At 46.5% G+C, this 20,930-nt stretch overlaps 1 protein-coding gene and 1 long non-coding RNA gene across 6 annotated transcripts in view; one reads left to right on the top strand and one right to left on the bottom strand.

The window, feature by feature from the left end:
• BCL2 (BCL2 apoptosis regulator) overlaps positions 1-20,930 on the bottom strand; it is a 230,546-nt gene that overhangs the window by 89,071 nt on the left and 120,545 nt on the right. The window lies entirely within an intron of this gene.
• On the top strand, positions 731-12,329 carry LOC123787452 (uncharacterized). The gene is made up of 3 exons (XR_006778231.2): positions 731-882; positions 9,553-9,685; positions 11,152-12,329. It is a non-coding gene; the product is annotated as an uncharacterized LOC123787452 (long non-coding RNA).

Raw genomic sequence — 20,930 nt, 5'->3', positions numbered from 1 at the left:
TGTGGTAGAATCTAGAATGTCGACTTGGATTTCCAAGTCTACTATTTCCTAGCTTTAAGATCTTGGCCAAGATGTCTAATGCCTTTGAATCTCAGTTATTCATCCGTAAAGATGAGGGGGTGATGGCATTGGCTGCGAGGCTGGGGTGAGGGTGCATCCAAGGGGACACAGCCAGGCCTACTCCATCAGTCCATGGACCTGGACACGGACTCCGGCAACAGTGCTGGCCTGGGGCCTGGGGGAAACAGCAGGGGTCAGAGCACACAGCTCCCGCCTCAGGGGATGGCCAGTCGGCTGAACGAGGCAAAACAGCCTTGTTTGAAAGGTTGAGAAACCACACAGCAAGTCAGGAACAATCAGATGAGTCACCAGACGGAACATGATCTGTGGCCAGACTGGCGCGGGATGTGCGGTGCGCTGGGTGGGGGGAGCATTGTCCCTGGTCGAGGGTGTGGAGGGAGGCTGGTGGAGGAGGAGGGTCTCAGAGCACCAACTTGTCGGGACGGAAGCCAAAGGGTGCTCTGCCGTCTAGGTGATGGGATGGTTCCCAGGTTGGGTTTGTTGCTTTAGGCTCTGTCAGCTGCTCTCTGCTGCCCCCTGTTGGTGTGTAGAGGGAAGAGTAGGACTGTGGCTGAGATGGAGAGAGGGAGAGATTAGCCGGTGAGGTGGTGGGGGTTAAAAATGCAGCAACTGGGGGTAGGTGGTGGAGGTGGGGAAGAGAGGCGGGCCCGTGGGCGTTGCCAGCAACCCTCTCCTCCTTTTTTCCCTGGAGCGCTGGTCACACCCCCTCTCTTCTGCCCCCTCCCCTCATTTTCTCTTTGCAGGTCAGAAGCTCATCCTCTGTTTCCCAGGACCCCAGTATGGACCACTGGTGTGGCTAAGGTAAGGTGCACTTAGCATTCTTGGGACTTCCCTTCTCACTGTCTTGCCTGAGGGCATTTCTCAAGGCCAGAAACCACTTTATTCCTGAATGCCCAGTAAATATTTATGAAGTTTGTGGAGAAGAAAAGAGAAAGAAAAGAAAAAGAAAAAAGGCTGAGGGGGCAGAAGACAGGGAGGGGCAGAGAAGTGAAGGAAGCTATAGTTAACACAGCCATAGTTATCCAGCAGCAGGGGGGGCAGTGGATTGTCCCTTGGGGGAAAAACTGCAAATAACTTTTCCCATTTGCCCCAACCCAGTGCTTTCAACTTAGAAAAATATGACCAGCTTTAGGACTTAGATCAGTTGACATTTTGGGCTACGTAATTCTCTTTTGGAGGAGGGCATCCTAGGACGTTTTGCAGCATCTGTGGCCTCTACCCACTAAATTCACATAAAAACTCCTGCCTAGCTGGAACAACCAAAAATGTCTCCAGGCCCTGCCAACTGACCGACTGTCCTCCGGGAAGGCAAACTCACCCCTGGTGAGAAGCCCCACCTTAGGGGATTGGTAGGCCCGCCCCAAATGCCCAGAGCTCTCCTTCCATCCACTCACCCTCACCTGAGCACAGCAAGAAAGCCGAGTGCCCACCTGCCCCGCCACTTCGCATTCACAGAAACAGAAACAGAGGCTTCCTTCAGAGGCCCACGTCCTCTCTTGCTCTGCTCAGTAACTACAAACTGGTGGATTTCATAACCTCACAGGGGCTCTGCACCCAGAGTCCTGACTTTCTGGCCAACCAGAGATTCAGGTAAAAGGGTTTGCCCAGAGGCAGCTCTGGGGTGAAGGTGCAAACATGGGAGACTCTGCTCTCCAGTTTCTCCTCCGTCTCCTCTCCTCTGAGCCGGGTGCTCAGTAAGAAAAGGTCACAGCAGCTACTTCTGTGAACATGAACCCGGGGCCACCCTCCTTCAAATTCAGATGGCAAGTTCTGGAGTTAAATAAGAAAGACTTTGCACAAATAAACAATTAAGTTAATTGTGGTTCTGACATCCCCCCCCCCCTCAGAAATTAAGTACCCAAATGGCTTTAGGCTTCCAGGCTGCGCCTCAGCCCAGAAAAAACCAGAATGCAAGGAGCTGAAGGAATGGGTTCCAAGTCCCTTTATTTTTTTAAGCAAGGAAATGGGAGTCCCAAAGATGTGAAATGCCAGCCAGTACAGAAGCCAGGACCGGACACATCACCTAACCTTATTTAAGACAAAGTTCCCAACACTCCCCTCTATCCAGCCAGGCGGGAGAAACATGGTCTTCAGGAGGGCAGTCCCAGATGGTATCCTCAGAGTGTGTGTCACCAAGTCATGTCTGTACCTCAAGACATGGCTTATCTCATGGAAGCCCTTTGCCTGGGGCTGGTTTGTAAAACCATGCAAGGGGCAACCAGAGTCCCTTAGAGGGTACCCGTACTGGGCTCTGTGACGTGGTTTTCAGTGAAAATTCGTATTAGCTCTTTTCAGCTTTAAGCTTAAACTCCAGCTGGTTTTATCTTCTCTCACTTATTATATTCTAACTCTGTGCATGGTGTAAAGGTCACACCTGTGTTTATATGCTATATGCCATCAAAATACCGTGAAGAGAACACTATGTGGTCTCTATCAGAAGATCAAAAAAGAAGGGGAGAGGCAGGCTTTGCTCCGAGGTTGGGGCCATTTCGTCCTTCTCAAACACTGCAACAGGTCTGTGTTCACTGCGGCTACCAACAGTTTACTTCTGGGTGAAGCACACACTGTTTACGGACAGAGAAACAAACAGGCACCTGTCCGGTTTCAGGGTGACTAGGGAGTTTCCAATCTGGATATGACAAAACTTTTACCCTGTACCCAAACATTCTTTTCTTTTATTTTTAAAGCCAAAATTAGAAAGAAAACAAACATATAGAGGGCTCAGTGTAGAGGAAAAAGAAACTCAAAAAAGTCAAGACCTTTCATAAGAAAAGCTCCGACTGGGTCTAAACTCACCTGGCCTAGAATCTAGGGTTCCTTTCAGGAGGGAACAGGCTCTGTGTCCCAGCGGCCTGAGAGGCTGGCTGTCCTCAGAGTCTCCAGGTAGGAGGTCTCTCCAGTTTCCCACGCTGGAGGAGTGGGTTGTGAGGATGTTGGGGGAGAGAGGAAGTCAGAGAGAGAGTTGCTGGAGGAGTATTTTTCTTGTCTAACCTAGCGGTGCCTTGAGGTGTAATTAATAAGTAACCACCAAGAGCAACTCTGCAGTGGAGGCCTTAGCCCACCGCCTGTGTGTCTATCTGTCTGTCTGTCTGCCAGTGCAGAAAGAACCTGATACTATTTACCTGGCCACCCAGTGACCTGACCCTAGCAGGGGCTCTGCTAATTAGCATAGGCCCTCAACGCCCAGCCTTGGGATTGGCTGTCACACGTTCCCCACATTCCAAGCATCAGTCTGTGCTGGGCCCTCCCAGCCCCCCACGCAGCCTGCCAGCCAGTCGCAGGAGCACATGATTGCCCTCCCACCTACTCGTTCCACGCTGGCCCTGTCCACCTGGGGGCACGTGGAACCCCAGCCTGTCCCAGCACCAGAATCCAAGGCCTACAACCTTATCTTCAAAAAGGCATCTTCTGAAGCCATATGGGGAAAAAAAGCATTTTGCTTTAAAATGAGCTGGCATTGCACTGACTTGAAAACAGGTCAGTCGGCTTCAGTTAAGCCAGGCTGTAACTGGAACTGATCACGTACATTAACACGAAATGCCAACAGATATTTATACAGCTGCCTGTCTGCCCCCCATACAGTGGCAAGTCATTAGTTCATGGGAGATTCATCCGTTTATAAAAGATACTGGATAAGTTAAGTATTTTAAATCATGTGAATATGGATTTCTGCTTGGTGCATCTACTTTAAAACCCAGTATCAATATGAGGCCCTTTTCCCCCAAGCACTGCAAATCAAGTTTTCGTCCCTCGGCTATGTCCAGGCAGCCCCATGCTCTAGACAGCTGGGATCATGCTTAAGTAAACCAGAGGCAGGGCTGGGCAGAGTGATTTTCACTAAACTCACAAAAACACAACTGAAAGAGAACTATTCTTAAGAAAGACTCATGTACCATAAAAGGGGAATTTCCAGAAGCCTCTGATATTAGCAATTTGCCCTTCCATTCCCTTCCTCTCTAGTTTCAAGATGAGATGATGACAAAAGAAAGACTTTCAGAAAAAAAAAAAAAAAACCATGAAACTCTGTATACAAACGTGTATATGGACACAGTGTAACTTGTGGGAATTTCCACACCTGCTCTGATTCGCCATGAAGAGGAGGAAAAGCAAGGGTACCTTTGCCCCCACTCGCCCACATTCAGACATAATCATTAACTCAGTTTTCTTGCTTTAAAATAAATATCACGACTTATGGAGTACAAGTTTTCTTTTTCTCATGGGGCAAAAGTAGTTTTTCCAAAGTAGGTTCCGAAGTGGATGTTTTTAGAAGCAGAGGGAGCTGGGAATTTTCTCAAAACTAGCACAAGTATGGATGTTTCTCCTTTCGCTTTCCAGTTTTACATAGGCATTTAAGGCCAACACGCGCTGGCTAATTTCAGTAGAACGTTCCAGAGGGAGGGAAAGCACTCCGTCTCAGGGGGTGAGTGGACATTTATTGGGCATTCGCTTCTTGCATGCCTGGGATATTAGGTATTGTGGGGGAGTCATATTCAGGAAATAGAAGACAAAATCCAATTGAACAGGGAAATGAGCCAAACAAAAATGGACATAAAGATTAAAAAAAAAAAAAAAAAAGCCCACATATGAAAACACAGACGCATGCACATAACCAGCTGTGGAGTCTGTAAGCTGGGCCTAACCTGCTCACCTTGCAAAGATTTCCCATGTGGTGGGGACTGCCCACATACACGCATTTTTTAGTTTCTGCCTGCGGACCCTTATGTTTCTAGATCTCCTTAAATGGGGTCATTTACATCGCACCCACTTGTTACTTTTTTCTAAACTCAAGCCGCTTTATTATTCTAAAAATTCCCATTGAGGTGTAATTTACATACAGCAAAACGAACGCATTTTCTGTGTACCCTTTGATGAACTTTGGCAAAAGCATACACTCCTGGAACCTGGAACGTACTCCCCTATCAGGATATGGAGCATTTCCATCCTCCCAGAAAGATCCCTTGAAGCCACTTTGTTTTTAAATTATTTGCATCTGAATGTTTTTGCGTGGAAATTATCAAAGCCAAATGTGTGGGAAGAAAGGCTAATCATCCATCATCATCTCCTACAAACACAGGTAGTAAAGGTTCTGAAGACGGTGCAGGAGGGGGCCTGCGCAGGCCCGTCTGCCTGGGATGGGCGCTTTTACTAAGTGCCAAGGGGCTTTTCAGGGACAGGCGCGCAGGGCCCTCTCAGCAATCCGGATGGCGCTAGAGCATGTCACACATTGCATGGGTTTTTCTGGTTTTGTTCTTTAGGCATAGGGGTTTATGTGTTTAGAAAGAGGGAAGTTGAGGCTGGGTAGTCAAATCTACCATAGTCTCAAAGGAGCAAATGGTCTCCGATTAGGAGGGTGCAAGCAAGCTCGGCTCAGAGCACAACACTCCTTTCCAAAATTCTGTTGCAACATCATCAGAGGGCGTTCACATGACCAGGCAAATTAGAAATTTTCTTAACATTTCCTGTTTCCCAAATTTCAGAGACCAGCAGGGAATGTCTGGCCCAGAGTAAGGGACAGTGCTTTGACATAGTGTTGCCCTGCTGGCCTGTCAAAGGGGGGAGGGGCTGGCCTGGGAGCAAAACAAAGGCCCCACGTACTTCCTTTGGAGTGGGAGCGGGGGTACCCTTGCTCCAGTGAACCGAACTGGCAGACGGACCAGGAGTGGAAGGCCAGGTCCCTCTACTCTTCTGGGCGTTCGTTTCTCATGTGAGGCTGAGCTACTTCATGGACATTCAGATTGTAGATCTTCAAAGCAAACACTGAACGAAAAAACATTCTAAAATATTATGCAGGAAGTAGTTTTTTTTTTTTTTAAATCACTTTTCCAAAATGGTACCCTGAGGTAATCCTTTCTTAAATCCCCCAGCAATCAAAACAATGTGGTTGCAAAAGTTTACAACTTTAAAACCTTTCAAAGGTCACCTCCCTGCCTCACACCCTCTCGCATAAGAGCATAACGGATATTTTGAGTCACATGTATTGTTCTTTGTTCATTTGCATTTGGTGAAATCCCTCTTTTGGACCAATTTAGTAAGCGCTGCCTTGGGCTCCCTTGGTGATTGTTCTCTTGTCTTGTATATATATTTTTTATGTCAAAAAAATGTAGACCCCTTCTGTCACTTCTACTTTCTTTTTGCTCAAATGGTTTTTCCATCTTGCTTGGGCTGGAATTTCTTCTCCTTCACAGCAGACTAAGCCCTTCAAGGCTCCGATGAAGTCCCTGTCCTTCATGATGCTCTCAGACCTTTCTCTCCTTGGCTTCTCCCTACCAGACCTCTTGTGGAAGGGACATACCTTTCCATACTTCAGGCTCCCTTGGTGTGGTCTCCACCACTAGACCGAGTTACTGAAGAGTTCCAGGGTCATTACAAAGCGAGTTCGTAAAAGAAAGATAGGCTACCTCAAAAATTTATCCTAAGCACCTACTGCCCCAGCACAGGGATTTCTACCAATAGAGATTCTCCAAATACAACATATGGCCAAGAGCTCTGAGGCCGGGCCGGCACCCCTTCCTCGCAGCAGATGCACCGTGCACGCCAGCTGTCACGGGAGGCCTGAGTGCCTTATGAGGCTGCCTGCTCCCTCCCCCGGCTCCGTGTGTAAGCCAACGTTGCTGGCTTTTAGAAACATATTTCTTGCTCTATGAATAATTTAAACGTGAGTCATGCTCAGTTTCACCAGCCGGTACATGTGACCCACAGTGCTGGTTAAGTGTATCTATAGATGTGTAAACCAAAGCGGTTCTTAGAACACAGATTTCCCCCTCCCACGTGCTGTTTATTTCCCTTCACTTCGCAGGGCTGAGCGATATGATACAGATGAGCTGCTGGGTACTGCCTGCTCCTTACTCAGGCCTGGGATGGGCCCCCACAGAGGGAACAAAGCTCAGCATCCAGTGAGAGAAAATAAAAGGTCCCAAGGAGGAAAAGAGTCAGGCGAATGACCTAATAAACTTACTTTGTATTACTAGACTATCAAGAAGCTCTGAGAAAGACCCATAAAAATCTAATACGATGAAGATCCACATAAACAAAAACTGCTCTGAGTTCTGCTTCTTTCTGTCCTTGTACATTTTAGACCTAAAGAAGTACAGCTCGCTCTTTCTCTCTCTCTCTCTCTCTCTCTCTCTCTCTCACACACACACACACACACACACACACGCATGCACACGACCCATTGTATCTGCATTTCTAAAACAGAAAAACATTCCTGGGACCTGCTGTGGTCTGACTTGATAACTCACACATATTAACATGTTTTTATTTCTCCAGCTTGTAGTTATTCTTCTATCACTGGAGAAGGTGCAAGGCCCAGCTCAGGGACATGACTGTTGCAGGAAGGACGTCGGGTGACACAGCTGCCAAGCACTCTAGATAGTGTTTCCTACCTCCTCTCACTTCCTTTTTTCTATTAAACCAAACCTAAAAACTCCTTTGCCTGCTATCTTCCCATGGACATCTCCTCCACTTCTGCAATACTTCATTATGTCTGCTGTCCGGTCTTATTTTGCTACTGGTTATATAATAGTCATGCCTCTCCAGGTTGATGACAAGTTCTCTGAGGTGGGGAAGGAAGAATTTTACCCTGCTATCACCACAGCACCTAGCCCACAGCAATGGGCAAATCGAACTTCCAGATCAAAAGAAATAATATTATTTTATTTTTGCCCGAAAAGGATAATAGGCAAGGTTTGCCTCATTTTTAGCCCTCTGTTAACATGCCGGCTGAAAGGCAGATTTTCCCACTCATCCTAGTCGGAAGCTGTGTGGAGAGGAATAAATGCACGGACTCTTCAACAAAAGGACAAATACAGGCCATCAGAGGCACTTATGTGGCACCATGAACAAGCATTGATTTAAGCACTGAACAAATATCAATTCACTTGAACTTCATATCGACCCAAGGAAGCAGGCAGTGTTACCATCCCCACTTCCCACACGAGGAGACAGAGTAGATAGTTAATAGTTAGAAAGGGCCGAGCTGGATTCAAACACAGGCCACGTGGGTGCTCTGTGCTCCCAGGGGCTCTGCGGTATTCCTGTTCCAGCTGTGTGCTTCTGCAGCCGGTCCTCTACACGGATACCTGGTTGCACTCACCTGTACTAGAAACCACCGTCACTCAAGTCCCACGTAAATAGAACTAATGATTAGATGCCATCTGCCAGGGAAACTTCAAAAAGAAGTATGGCAGTATGGGAGCCAAGTGAATAGCATCTTCTTTGAAGTGCAGGGATGCAACTCTACCAGTCCATCCTGGGGAACCTGCAAAATGGTGCTACCCATGCTCTGTGGAGATACCAGGTTCAAATCTCTGGACAACCTGGAGGTAAGGATCCCCTTCAGACCAATATTTTACTATATACCCTACAGAGTTTTCCCAAATCCCTAATTCCTCAACACACAGAAACTCAATACAGCCCAACTCATAGCCGCAGTTGGATTTGTTTACTGTGTTTTAAATACGATTCTCAAGCAAGCCCACACATGGCAGGCTTGAGAACTCCAGATTAGGTACAAGAAGAAAAACCTCATCCTGGTGGTCAAATCATGGCAGGAAATGATGCCACCAGCAATTATTCATGTATTAGCAGTTGCTTAAGTACCATAAGGCTTTTAGGGGAAAAGACTGGGAGGCAGTGGTTGGAAATGCAGCCCCATTATTAATGTAGTCAAGCTATTCAGCTGGATTCAATAAAGTAAAAAGCCCTGCCCAGACCAGTGTCTGTAGAAGATGCTAAGAGCTGTTTTGTTTTTTTTTTTTAAATCTGGCTTTATTGAATCCAGGCTTTATACACAGCATTCCTTCTTCCTGAATGGCTGAAAAACCATCCCATGCATTTTAAGCCATTGGAGAGGAAATGGACTTAAGTTGTATCAAGAAAGCACAGTTAGATTTAAGGGAGAGAACTTCATAATGTTCAAGGCAATCGAAACCTTGGTAGCCTTCTAGACACATTGTCAAGATAGGCTGTGAAATCCTCTTATCAATTCAGCTCAGGATAAAAACCATGACTGGGAGCCTACTGTGGGCCCAAGCCCACGTGGGTCCTGCGGGGACCCGAACATAGCAACGTGAACAAAATGTAACCCCAGCTCCTGAGGATCTCACCACCCAGGGAAGGAAGTGGGAGTTTGCACTGACTAGCACTGGCAGACGTGTTCCAGGTTGGATGAACATCATTTGGTATCTCTGTCTGTGTGTCTGTCCCTCTCTGCAGTCTTACTGCTGTCACTTTCCATGTCTTTGCCTCTTCATGTTTTAGGACTCTTTTGTCCCCATCTCCCAGACCCCAAGCTTCACACCTCTCTGGCCTGGGTAGCCCGCAGGCATCTTCTGTGTTTATCCCTCCAACCACATCTTTGGCCAGCTGCTGCTGCTGCCTCCAGTCCCCTGCTCAGTGGCCCAATTCACACTGCTCAGCAATGCCAAGAGACCTTTCTGATCCCCATCTCTTCTGCATGGTTGGCTGCAGAACCTGACGAGAAGCCATGAGAGGAGTCTACTCTTTGGGAGAGGCCATCAGGAACATATGCATCCTATTCACCTTCTCAACAGTTCCTCAATACCAAGAGCCCAGATACAGAGGGCAAGTAAAGAATGATTCGGTAAGACTTTTTCCTCCAGGACTTTATGATCTAGTGAAGAAATAAAAAAGACCTCAGCCCAAGGGAAAGCACAAACAAACTATACGACAATGTTAAAAACAGCAATGACTCCCAGGAAGGGTCTAATTGGTCCAGAGAGTTATCATCGAAAATCAATGTCCCAAATGGGCAGAGTCCATGTGTCAGATAGCCTTACCGACTGTCCTGTCTACCTGTGAGCAAGTCTGTCACCTTTTTGTTAAACCAGGGACCTTAATCCAACATGGCTTATGGATGCGCTGGAGGCCCACAAGACACAACACCTGGCCCTTGGTGTGAGGAGCTGGTCACCCTTTGCAGAAAGGATCTGTGGCATGGTGGGCCCACAGGGCTTTATACACAGCCCAGTACAGTGCCCCAGAGAGAGACAGCTAACAGGATAAGAGGGACACCAGGAAGTGCTAAGGAAGAGAGAGACAGTTCCAAGGAAAGGAGAAGAATATTCTCTATAGGTGGAGAAACTTGGCCAAACCTTGGATTGGGCCTTGAAAGATGAGAGGATTTGGATCTGGGAAGGGATGGGGGAGTCACTCCAGAGAGATGAGCTGCCAGGAGCTCTGGAGGGGCTGGGGTAATGCACGCATATCTTGCCTGGCTCAGGGACACAATCCTGGACATTGAAGGTCCCTAGGGAGTAATGTTCCTAGCATCATACTCTGTCCCTTCCCATTATCCTAAAATCCCCCCGAAGTCATGCCATGCCTGTAGCTCCCATTCCTTCCCATACCCTTCACACTGACCCCTCCAGGCTAGGACACTGGTGACACCTTTTTCCCAGGTCCCAGGACTTCCCGGCAAGCTGAATTGCCAGCGAGCCTTTGTCCATTTCCCTTAACCTCCCCTCATGGCATTGGGAGCTGGTGCTGTCACTCGCACACCTCTTGTCAGCCATTGTTCATCAACAGTAGAAAGAGAGCCAGACGAGACAGAACATACTCAGTGAAGGAACATACAGAAAGGACGCGCTGGCTGGGAACATTTGCATAAGCTACACTAATAGTCACTGACCCAGAAGATACCCTGCAGAGTGTCACACCAGCTTGCACTGGCCAAGACTATGCAATAGTACCCAGATCATGGAAAATGTATATATATAAACAATTAATTCAAATGAAATATATTTTGGGGGAAATAATTTCAAAGACAAATAGCATTATAATGAACTAGTGTTCTTAGAAAGGTGTCAAATAGAGATAAGTATTAACAAATCCTTCCAATCCTGGGCAGCTTATATAATCGTACTGACTTTGAGTGCAACAGTTTATGGAGGGGAAATGGGACATCAGATAGGTTAAGTCTGGGTGGGAAAACGTTAAGGATTGAAGCATTAGGAATGATGCACTCCTTAAAGGATCTGAATTTATACTGGTTGATCTACTTACCTCTCTTTCCCTCCTTTCCTTCCTCCCTCCCTTCCATGGAGCGAGGCACCGGGCTAGATGCTGAGATGACCACGAGAATAAGATACGATCCCCGCCGTATGAAGCTCATACTCCAGCCAGGGAGACCCAACAGCTCACAAATTCTCATGTTGCAACACAAGGAGGTGCCATGGTAGAGATACTGAGGAAAATGTTTCAGGAGCATAAAGGACGGTCGCATCTCTTTCAAATGGGTTTTAGTGGACTCCTCTGGCATATAATTCTATAATAAATATTTCTCGTGTGTCCCACTGCTTGGGATTTAACTATCTTTCATAGTTACCTTTTCTCCCTCTTTCTGTCTCTGTTTCCCTCTTTCTCTCCCTCTCCCTCATTTCCTTTCTTCACCCACAATCTATTAGCTCCTCTACCTATCTATCTATCTATCTATCTATCTATCTATCTATCTATCTATCTACCTATCTATCCATCCATCCATCCATCCATCCATCCATCCATCCATCCATCCATCTATCATCTATCTCTGTCTGTCTGTGGAACATTTTAGATCATACAACCTTCTAAGGCAGGTTCCTCTTCTTGCTGCGGGGAAAGCCTAGCTACCAAAGATCATTTTGCCAAAGTGAAAGTTGACAAAGGGGTTTGCAGTTCCTTCTCTGCAGGTCTTAAAACACGATTGTTCTCATCTGGCTGCGATGGTTGGGTGGTCTTGCCTAAAGGCAGCAGGGCTGACCAGAGGACTTTTCAAGGGCTCGTGGACATCCTTGCTTCCTTCGTTGCCAAGAACCTGTAAGTCTCTTTGGATCCTGAGCAGCTGCTACCCTTTCAGTACCGGACCTGGCTGCCCAGGGCAAAAGCTGAGGTGAGGAATGGCAGCCCTGGAGGGTACATTTCCATGGTCTCGGAGGTCCTTGTTGCAGCTGGCTGCTGTTCTAAGAGACTGCCAACTCTGCACTGAGAATCACACCAGGGTTATAATCATCCGTAACTGACATCAAGAGCCAAAAATCCATGAAATGCTTGAACTCAGAATTTTGTTATGTAGCTTGCATTTTCTAATGCCCTAAAGCTTCTGATCTGCTTCCAATTGGAGGGAAATATAAACAGCTCCGCTCACTGGTAAATTTGGCCTCTGTAGCATAAATTTCCAAAGGTTCCCTCATGTTCTGTTGAGTAAAAAGTCCTCATGGAATGTCAAGGCTTTTTAGATGGTCTGCACATCCGTGGGAAGAAGAAAGGTAATCCGAGGATGGTTATCTAGAAACACTGCTGACCAATGGTTACTGCGTTTTCTCTACTAGAACCCAGACCGAACAGCAGAATGTAAACACCATTTCACACACACTGAGCAGGCTCAGTGGTCATGAGTCTTTATTTTGGGGCCTTAACTATCTTTGATTAGAGCTGCTTACTGACCGACAAGCAGTGACTCAAGAGGCCTGATTCTGAGGTTCTGGTTTGCCTTCTTGGATTCTTGAAGTCTGAGAAGGGCTTCACAAGTCTGCAGGCATAGGCCGGCACCCAGTAAAGTCTAGTGACACTCATTCCCTAACTGATTCCGTGGAGGGCTTCTCTGAAGCTATCAGAACCAACTAGCACTTGTTTTCCAAATTAAATGCAGACAAGAGTTGCATTTTCTTTTTGGGATAGATATCAGTGGACATCATCAAGGTAATTTCAATCCTCTTTTAAATTTTATCTTTGGGGAGAGCAGAGATTATCTGTTCTCTATTCTTTCACATTTTTCAATGTAAACTAACATAATTGATCACCATATTATGATTCTAGTCACCTGAGAGGAAGCCTGACATGGAGGCTGAGAGCACAAATGGGGCTGATCCTGGCTCAGGCACACACTAAGGCATGATCTTGGGTAAGGTGCTAAATGTGTCTCTGTGCCTCAGTTTTCTCATCTGTAAAGTGGGATAAGGACAGGACCTACCTCATTCAGTCCTTGTGAGGATTAAATGAGTTATTACATGTAACATGCTTAAAGTAGTACCCGGAACACAGTAAGTACTCTGTGTTAGCTATTAGTATTATTATCAAGAATGAATAAATCACAGAGCTAATCAAAACCAAGCAGATGAGGCAGCATCTAGGAACCTGGGATGCAGTAATATAGCAAAGAGCTGGAATGGTGCCTGGGCATAGTAAGCGCTTGCTGTTCGTAATTCGTACCTTGGGCACGTGGGCCCTGCTTTTATTTTGAATTATTGTTTACGACCTTCACTTACCCTTGCAGAACTCTACAGAAGCATGTTACATGTTGCTTCCTCTCTGCCACCTTTGGTAACCAGGGAGAAAATGCCCAGACCCCAGACCCACGTCGGAGGGAACCCTCCACTAACAAAAAGTTTAGTTCTGGTGTAAAAAGTGTCATCAGTTCTTCTCTTTGTTTTTATTCCTGAAAGAAAGTGGCACACCCAGGATCGAGAAAAATTCTGCTGCAGCCTGTATGTTACAGGCTCACCGTTATAACCCACGAATGCCAAAAACACCAATTCTACCTGAACATTTTGGGTGTTATTTGTTTAAACATGTTTGTTTTCTTAGTGAAGCTAAAAATATTTTCCCGTGGTGTTTCTGAAGGGACATTTAGACTAAAATAAAAATAAAAATAAATGACATGTTTAAAAAGTTATATTCATCAGACCTAGGACAGAGTACAGAAAACGGGTGGAGGAAGTGAATGCTAGGACCTGTGTAGTAGTTTTCTTATTTTGGTTGCTCTAAATAGATGTGGAAAAACAAATTGAAAGAAAAAGTCTATCTCCACCCTGTACAAGTGAGGAATGAAAAAGCATTTACTTGTATTGGAGTTAAGCTTCGAAATAAATTAATACACGTCCATATAATAATTTTTCCTGTTATGATATGTCAAACTCTGTTCCTATGAACTATAATAATTACATGAAACTGCTTTTTTGTACCAGACCTTTTTATCATTGGGTACAGTCTTGACAAAACGAGCAGAGAAATTTCAGGGAGTGGTGATTATAAAGAAATATTTATGGTAGAACATTGACTATAATAAAATTTGATTTGCAGTTTCTTTTTGAGTGAGAAAAACACAGTGAGAATCTTAGCAAATAAAGGGACATTAGACCCAGGGTTTTCTCCCATGGATAACAGAAATCCTTTATTAGGAAATTTCAGCTTTGGGGAATCCATTATTCCCTCAAAATATCATGCTAAATTTCCTGTGTTTGTGAATTTTTCTGGGAAGAAGGCACATAGCTTGAATTTAATTCTCAAAAAGACATAGATATGAATATTTATTAATACACACCCATTTAATTTTGTGGAATTCCATTAAGAACCACAGAGCACACCCCCTTTTAAAAATGTTTATTGTCTGCTATCTCACTGAAGAGGTCATGGCAGAACCACAAATCAAAGTTAAGGGAGACCTTGACATTCAACAGAAGCCTGCCACATTAAGTCCACAGTCACCTTCCTCAAATATAATCTTCATTCAAAAGACCGACATGAGCGGTCCTTTGGTCACTTTCCAAGGCTCAAACACGTTTCATTCCCTAGAACTTCAGGAAGCCAAGTCATCAGCACCCATGGAAAATACTGCGTAAGAATGTTTAAGCTTCCATGTTGCAATCATTCTCCTTTGTTGAGCCTTGAAGGATAGAAGCTAATCTGAAGATTCTTCATTTGTCAGCTGATGAAAAAAATGTATATAAGGAATGTATTCTAAGTTTGACTTGGAAAAGGCAGCCAGGCAAATGCCATGGTGAAAGGAGCTAACAGTGTCCTACTCTGTGTGCAAACTCACACAAATTATTTCTAGGAGTCATATTCAAAGTATTTAAAAGCCAGCACGGTATGCACCTGGGCCATCCCAGGTGAATTCCAGCCCTGGTTAGTTTATTTGAGGTCCCTAATGGTGCTAGACCTGGTTTGCCAATGGGTTTAAGAAGAAACTCAAAGGTGAGGATGCTCAGCTCAGAGAAGTTGAGAGGTGGCCAGAATCAGCTGGAGACCAAAACACTAGAGATGAGATTCGAAGCAGATTCTCTGACCCTCCTCCCACTCTGCAGGTGCCCAGAAATGTTCTCAGGGAGCCCAGCTTGCCTGGAGCCCATGCCACAGGGGACAATGGAGCTATTGGGACCAGTCAACAGTCTACCAACTTAGACACACCTTTAGAGCCTGTGGTACAGGTGACCGCTGCTCTCAACCTTTCGGTGGGGCTTGTACCTCTCAGAGCAGAGTGAACTGGGGCTGGTCAGTGGCACCAGCTTCGCCAGGATCTTCAAAGCCTGAAACGTGGGAAGCACTCATACCAGAGATGTGACTTAGGATGATGGGAAGGGAGGTGACAGCTGTGGATGGCACTTTCAAGGAAAGGTAAAGCTAAAAAATGATCTCGGCTCCAACTATGGACACAGACATTTGGTTGTGTACCCTCCCAGACGAGCCATTCAGTTTGCTCCTGTCAGCATTCTGCATGGTCCACTGACAGGATATTCCTTTATGAGGATGGGGAGCAGTGGCGAGAACAGAATTGAGTGTTTAGAGAACCCTAGTGATAAAATTCTAGCAGACTAATCAGTATTTTCCATAAAGATGAGACCCAGCCTGAGAAAGGTGGGTCTCTCATCCCTTCTTCACACCTTTCGGACACTAGAGAACCACTGAGTATGTGAGGGAGGCTTAGGGGGCCCACGTGGGTGGTCAGGCCCCTGGGGACCAGGGTTCTAGAACCTTCCTGCTGTTGGCTCATAACAGGAACTTTGTCTGCCTCGCAGTGTCCAGCGTGAGGAAGAGCTTGCTCAGGAAATGTTTGCTGATTGAGTAAATGAATAAGTGAAATAATGAATGGATGAGTTAGTGAATGAGTGAGTGAGTGAGTGGTAGGTATGTACAAGGACAGGAATACTCAGACTTCGGTCGATTGCTGGAACCCCTCAGATAGAAGGGACCAAACAACTTTCCTAAGGGCAGGTGAAGTGCTAACTATTCAGCTGTACCTTTGCATATCGCCTCTAATTCAGCTCTCCACAAAATGAGGACTAGCACATGAACACGTGACCAAAAAATTCCAAAACACCTAACCTGGGGCGTGTGATTGCAGGCAGAGGCCCTGTCCGTGGCAGTATGCCAGAGGATCCCCTTGCAGTCCTCTGAGTGCCCACCCTGAGCCCTCCATGCTGTCCACTCAGCCTGGAAAGCTCTGTCTTCGTCCTCCCTGACTTCCTCAATAGCCCACCTAGGAGACCACAGACAAGTTCCATGTGGCCCCACAGGCCCTCCTCACCACATTTCTGTCCTCCACCTCCCCAGGCATTTGTTGAAGGCTGCCTTGGACTGGAATCTTTGCTTACATTTCAAACTGGATATTGACCTCTCCAGTGTCAGAGAACCTAGCACCAGGCTTGACAGGTGGCTATTTGTGGATGAGTAACAAAGACATTATGGCAAGTTCGGCTTTTCCCTTCAAGTGTTTTGGCATTTATGTTTCTAATGACCCTCAAGAAACAGAGCCTTGGACTCTGGGGTAAGATGTGGTGGTGGCTTGAGGAGGGCTGGAGCAGCCTAAGGAGTTAGGCTTGCAAGCTGACCTGTGCAGACTGACAATTCACCAGGGAGGGGCTGGTGGGCGGCGCTTGCCGCATGCTCTCCCTATCTCCAGGAGGAGACGAGGGTAGAGAATTAACTCACTCATCCTTCTCCAAAGAACAGCACCACCGAGCCAGCTTCTCGGGGATGCGCACACCGCTCAACGGCGCCATCTGGTCATTAGCCCCTTCTCTGAGCTGACAGTCCCAGTGAGCTGGAGGGGTGGGAAAGAACCGGGGCCACTGGGGTTCTAGTTCTGGGCTATGTCCTCTAAGCAAGGGGCGTCGGGGTAAATCAGTGGGAGACTGGGGGCCATGAAAGTCCCTGGCTGGGGCAGAAACTACCAGCTAGTTACAGCTTCGGCTACTTTGCTTACAAATGGCACCGAGTAACAGAGTTTGCCAATTCTCATCCTTAGGAGATCACCCGCCAGCTGGACGTGGCCAGCCACTTAATAGGAAAGCACTCCAAGATTCCAAGACTAAAAGGCTCATAACTGTTTAGAAATGTAAATAACCCTGGGGTTCCTGGGTGGCACAGCCGGTTAAGTGTCTGACTCTGGTTGTGATCTCAGGGTCCTGAGATCGAGCCCCTTGTTGGGCTCTGCGCTCAGTGGGGAGTCTGCTTGAGATTCTCTCTCCCTCTCCCTCTGCCCCTCCTGCTCATGCTCTCTCTTTCTCGCAAATAAATAAAAAAATCTTCAAAAAAGAAATGTAAATAGCCCTAAATTATAACCAGAGATGGAAATGGGTCTAGGGGCAGGGAGGGACATTCTGTAATCGAGTCTCAGGGATGTCTGGCTTCTCCCAACAACTCAGGGTGAATACAAATAGTTTATAGATGTGGGCGAAGGTATGTACAAATGAAAAATGTCCATTTCCATCAGAGATTAAAATGCAGTTTGGGAAAACAATTACCTGCCTGGGATCCTGGGAAAGTAAAACTTCCTGGTTTCTCTGCCAAGAAGAACGATTGTAAAACAAGGCCTGAGAATCTCACAAACAAGATTTTAGAATTTTATCCAAACAGCTGCAGTTCACCTTCCAGGAGCCCAGACGCACTTGGGTCTGATGGATGTTGCAACACCGAGTTTGAGGTCTCCCCGGTCTGGTGCCAAGAGCTGGCCCCACGAGACAAAGACAGAACAGTTGCTCTCTTAATGGGAGCAGAAAACAACCCCCCCCCCACCCACCACCCAAACTCTCTGCTTTGTTGTGAAATTGTCACTGTGCCTTTGAGGAGAGATTAAAATCCTAGCCATGTCAAATTTAAAGGGCAGGTTCCCAGGCAGGGAAGGGAGAGGGGTTCGGGTGGGGGCTGGGAAAATCCAGTCGCAGTGAATTTACGGAGGATTTGGGGATCGCAAAAGTCATGGGCCTTGACTCAATTAAAATTAATGGAAAAGTACAAGTCCGCAACTTAAAAATAATAGTAAAATAAAGCGGCAAGGATATTCTGGCTTGTTCTCTGCTTTCATTCTTGAGCCTGCGTGGGAATCCCGAAGCAGGTTTCCTGAGAGGCACAGCATGGGTGCCGGGCCAGCAGCTGTTTTTACCTACTTTTCTGCCCTCGACACACAAAGATTCTGCAGTCAAGAGTGAGGATGAATGGTCCACCCACGTCTGAACATTTCCTGAGGGCCAGGGAGGTGCTCAGCAAAGTTGCTGGAGTTGGTGGGGGAAAGAAAAAGAATACAAACTCTCAAGGGATGGGCAGGAAAGACGAAAGGGTCTGAAAGAGGGGGCAAGAAAGCTCCCTGGCTTGGCACCCTTGCCAGATTCTCAGACTACACAGAACACCCTGCCTTCAAGAAGACAGCTCTGGATCCCTCCAGAGCCCTTGAATCTCTCATCTGGTTCCAAATCTTTAGAAGTGCCCGAGCCAGCTATATATATATATATATATATATATATATATATATATATATATATATATATATATATGCCCCTCCACATCTTCTCTCCTGGCTCCATTTGTAAAACAAGGAAAGATGGGCGACACCAAAGAGTTTCTTATCCCATGAGTTTGGTTCCCATTGGGGTGTGGGACAGAGGGCCCCACACGAGGGAGGGAGTGCATCTCAGCCAACGTCCTGGCCATTTCCAGGCCTGAATATTCCCATTGCTCTGTGGATGGACACCGACGTCGAAGAAATCTTTCGTGATTAATCTTTAGATTCAAGTCATGAGGTTGTCATCGTTGGCTTGTCCTCCTTTTTAAGAGGAGAGCACTAACAGTGCCCACCTCACAGGTTAGGGTTCTTATGAAGACTACACGAGCTGACATATGTGGTGCTTTGAAAGGAAACTGGCACATAGCAGGTGTTCAACAGATATGAAATTTCCTTACTGTTGTGAGTGCCATTATTCTCGACTGTTCACTCACTTACCCTTCTGTTTTCTTACTCGACGACCTTTCTATATTTTGACACATATCACAAAGGTATTTTGATGAATGTTTAATGTCCCCCTTCATTCATGAAAGAACTCCAGGGTCCCCAGTTGAAGAAGCACATGGAGGGCAATCTATGCTGTCTATCAAGCAAGCACAGGTTTTGACAGGATTTTTAAAAAGTCTTCCTTTTCTGCAACTTTCCTGCCTTCATTTCCCTTTTCTACTTTCTTCTCCCTTCCAAATCCCCTAAAGAGTCCTAGCAGATATTTTATTAGACCCTGACAGGTTATGCAAAATGAGTTTCAGTAGCATGAAGATAAATGTCACGTATAAAGTTGCTCGCCAAATAGTAAAGAGCAGGGAAGAGAGAGACTGAAATCCCTCCCTAAAGCTTCTAGAAGCCCTTGGTGTTGCTAGGAATTCTTGTCCTCAAGCAAAAACTGCAGCAGGAATCCCCTCTATCCCTTTGTGAAATGGAAGCTAGAACATGTGCCAGCTCCCTTGTGCTACAGGGCTTCTTGGGCGCATTCACTCCCCTGGAGAGGAGGTGGAGGCAGGCTGTCTGCCCACCCCATCTGGGCTCAGTCTCCATGGTGTTTTCCACTTTCCCAGGCTGACCACAGTCCTGTGAATGACTGCTATCCGCCAGCTAGGTGGTTAGGCTGATCTGGTGAGAACTCTGCCTCCAAGAAGCCACGGGGATTGACGCTGCAGTGCAGAGCCCGTGGCTCTCCCACTGATAGTCAGCAGACACCCTTCACGTGGTGGGGCCCCATCGCCAGTGCTCCCTGCCTCTCCAGCCATTCGGAGAGGGCTGGGTCTTCGGGGCAGGGCCCCTACAGTAGCTGCTCCCACGGGAAAACACATCTCTTTTCCTATTATAGTTACAACAAAAACAATAAGCAGTAAAGCCATCGAGGGTCCTGGTGGGCTCCCGCAGATCAACAGCCTCACAACACCCACGGAAACTTGTCAGTGCGTAGACCCTCTGATTCACTGTGCCTGGTCCAAGAGGCTTCTTGTGTCTTTAAAAATAAATATTAACACTGAGATGGTGCTTTGTTTCATTTTGCACTCTCATAGCTGATGATCGAGACACTTTCAGGGCAATCAAGTACAAAAAGGGAGAGACACACTCATTTTTGCCTCTCTAGTCAGAAATGAAGAGATTTTTGCCTTGTTTGGCTAGAGGTTACTAATTTGGAGGATGCCAGTTTTAGAGTTCATCTCAGTTTGACTTGTAAATGAAAGGTGGAATTACCCTGCTGTGTGGCTGCTGGCCCCAACATGCCTTGCAACCCCTGTTTTCCGTGTTGGGGTGCAGCAGAAGTTCATGGACATCACTAGAAGGTTCAGGAAACTAGGAGGTTGGCAGCAACCAGTGGAAGATGGAGAGGCTCAGGTACAGAGCATTCCACGTCCTCCCCTACAGAGAGGGTGAGGATTTGGCTTTCCCTTATAGAAAGGCTCTTGGCGTTGGCTATATCAGAATCACCCAGGAGTTTGGTAAAAATATAGACGTGGGGCTCTTCTGTGAGCCCAGGCCTCTACTTTTTGTCAGCTCTCCTAAACCAAGACTTCAGAACCACTGCCTTTCAGGAGAGCAGAGAGAAATAACTGATGAGAAGAGCTGGTGAAGTTTTATCAAAACAGAAAAGTAAATTTCTTCTAATTATATTATTAAGCTATTATTACGGAATGCCTGGCATGTGCCCAACTTCACTGTCATTCCAGCAAATCCACAACACAACCCCACAGGTGGGGCTGACCATCCCTGTTTCACTGATAAGGACTCAGCAGCTCAGAGAGGGTTACATGAACTGTGTCTAGGGATGCACAGTCAGTAAGCTGTT

Source organism: Ursus americanus, chromosome 19, assembly GCF_024610735.1.
Source record: "Ursus americanus isolate L20-20 chromosome 19, mUrsAme1.1.p, whole genome shotgun sequence".
Lineage (NCBI taxonomy): Eukaryota > Metazoa > Chordata > Mammalia > Carnivora > Ursidae > Ursus > Ursus americanus.
This window is presented reverse-complemented; position numbering and strand designations above follow the sequence as displayed.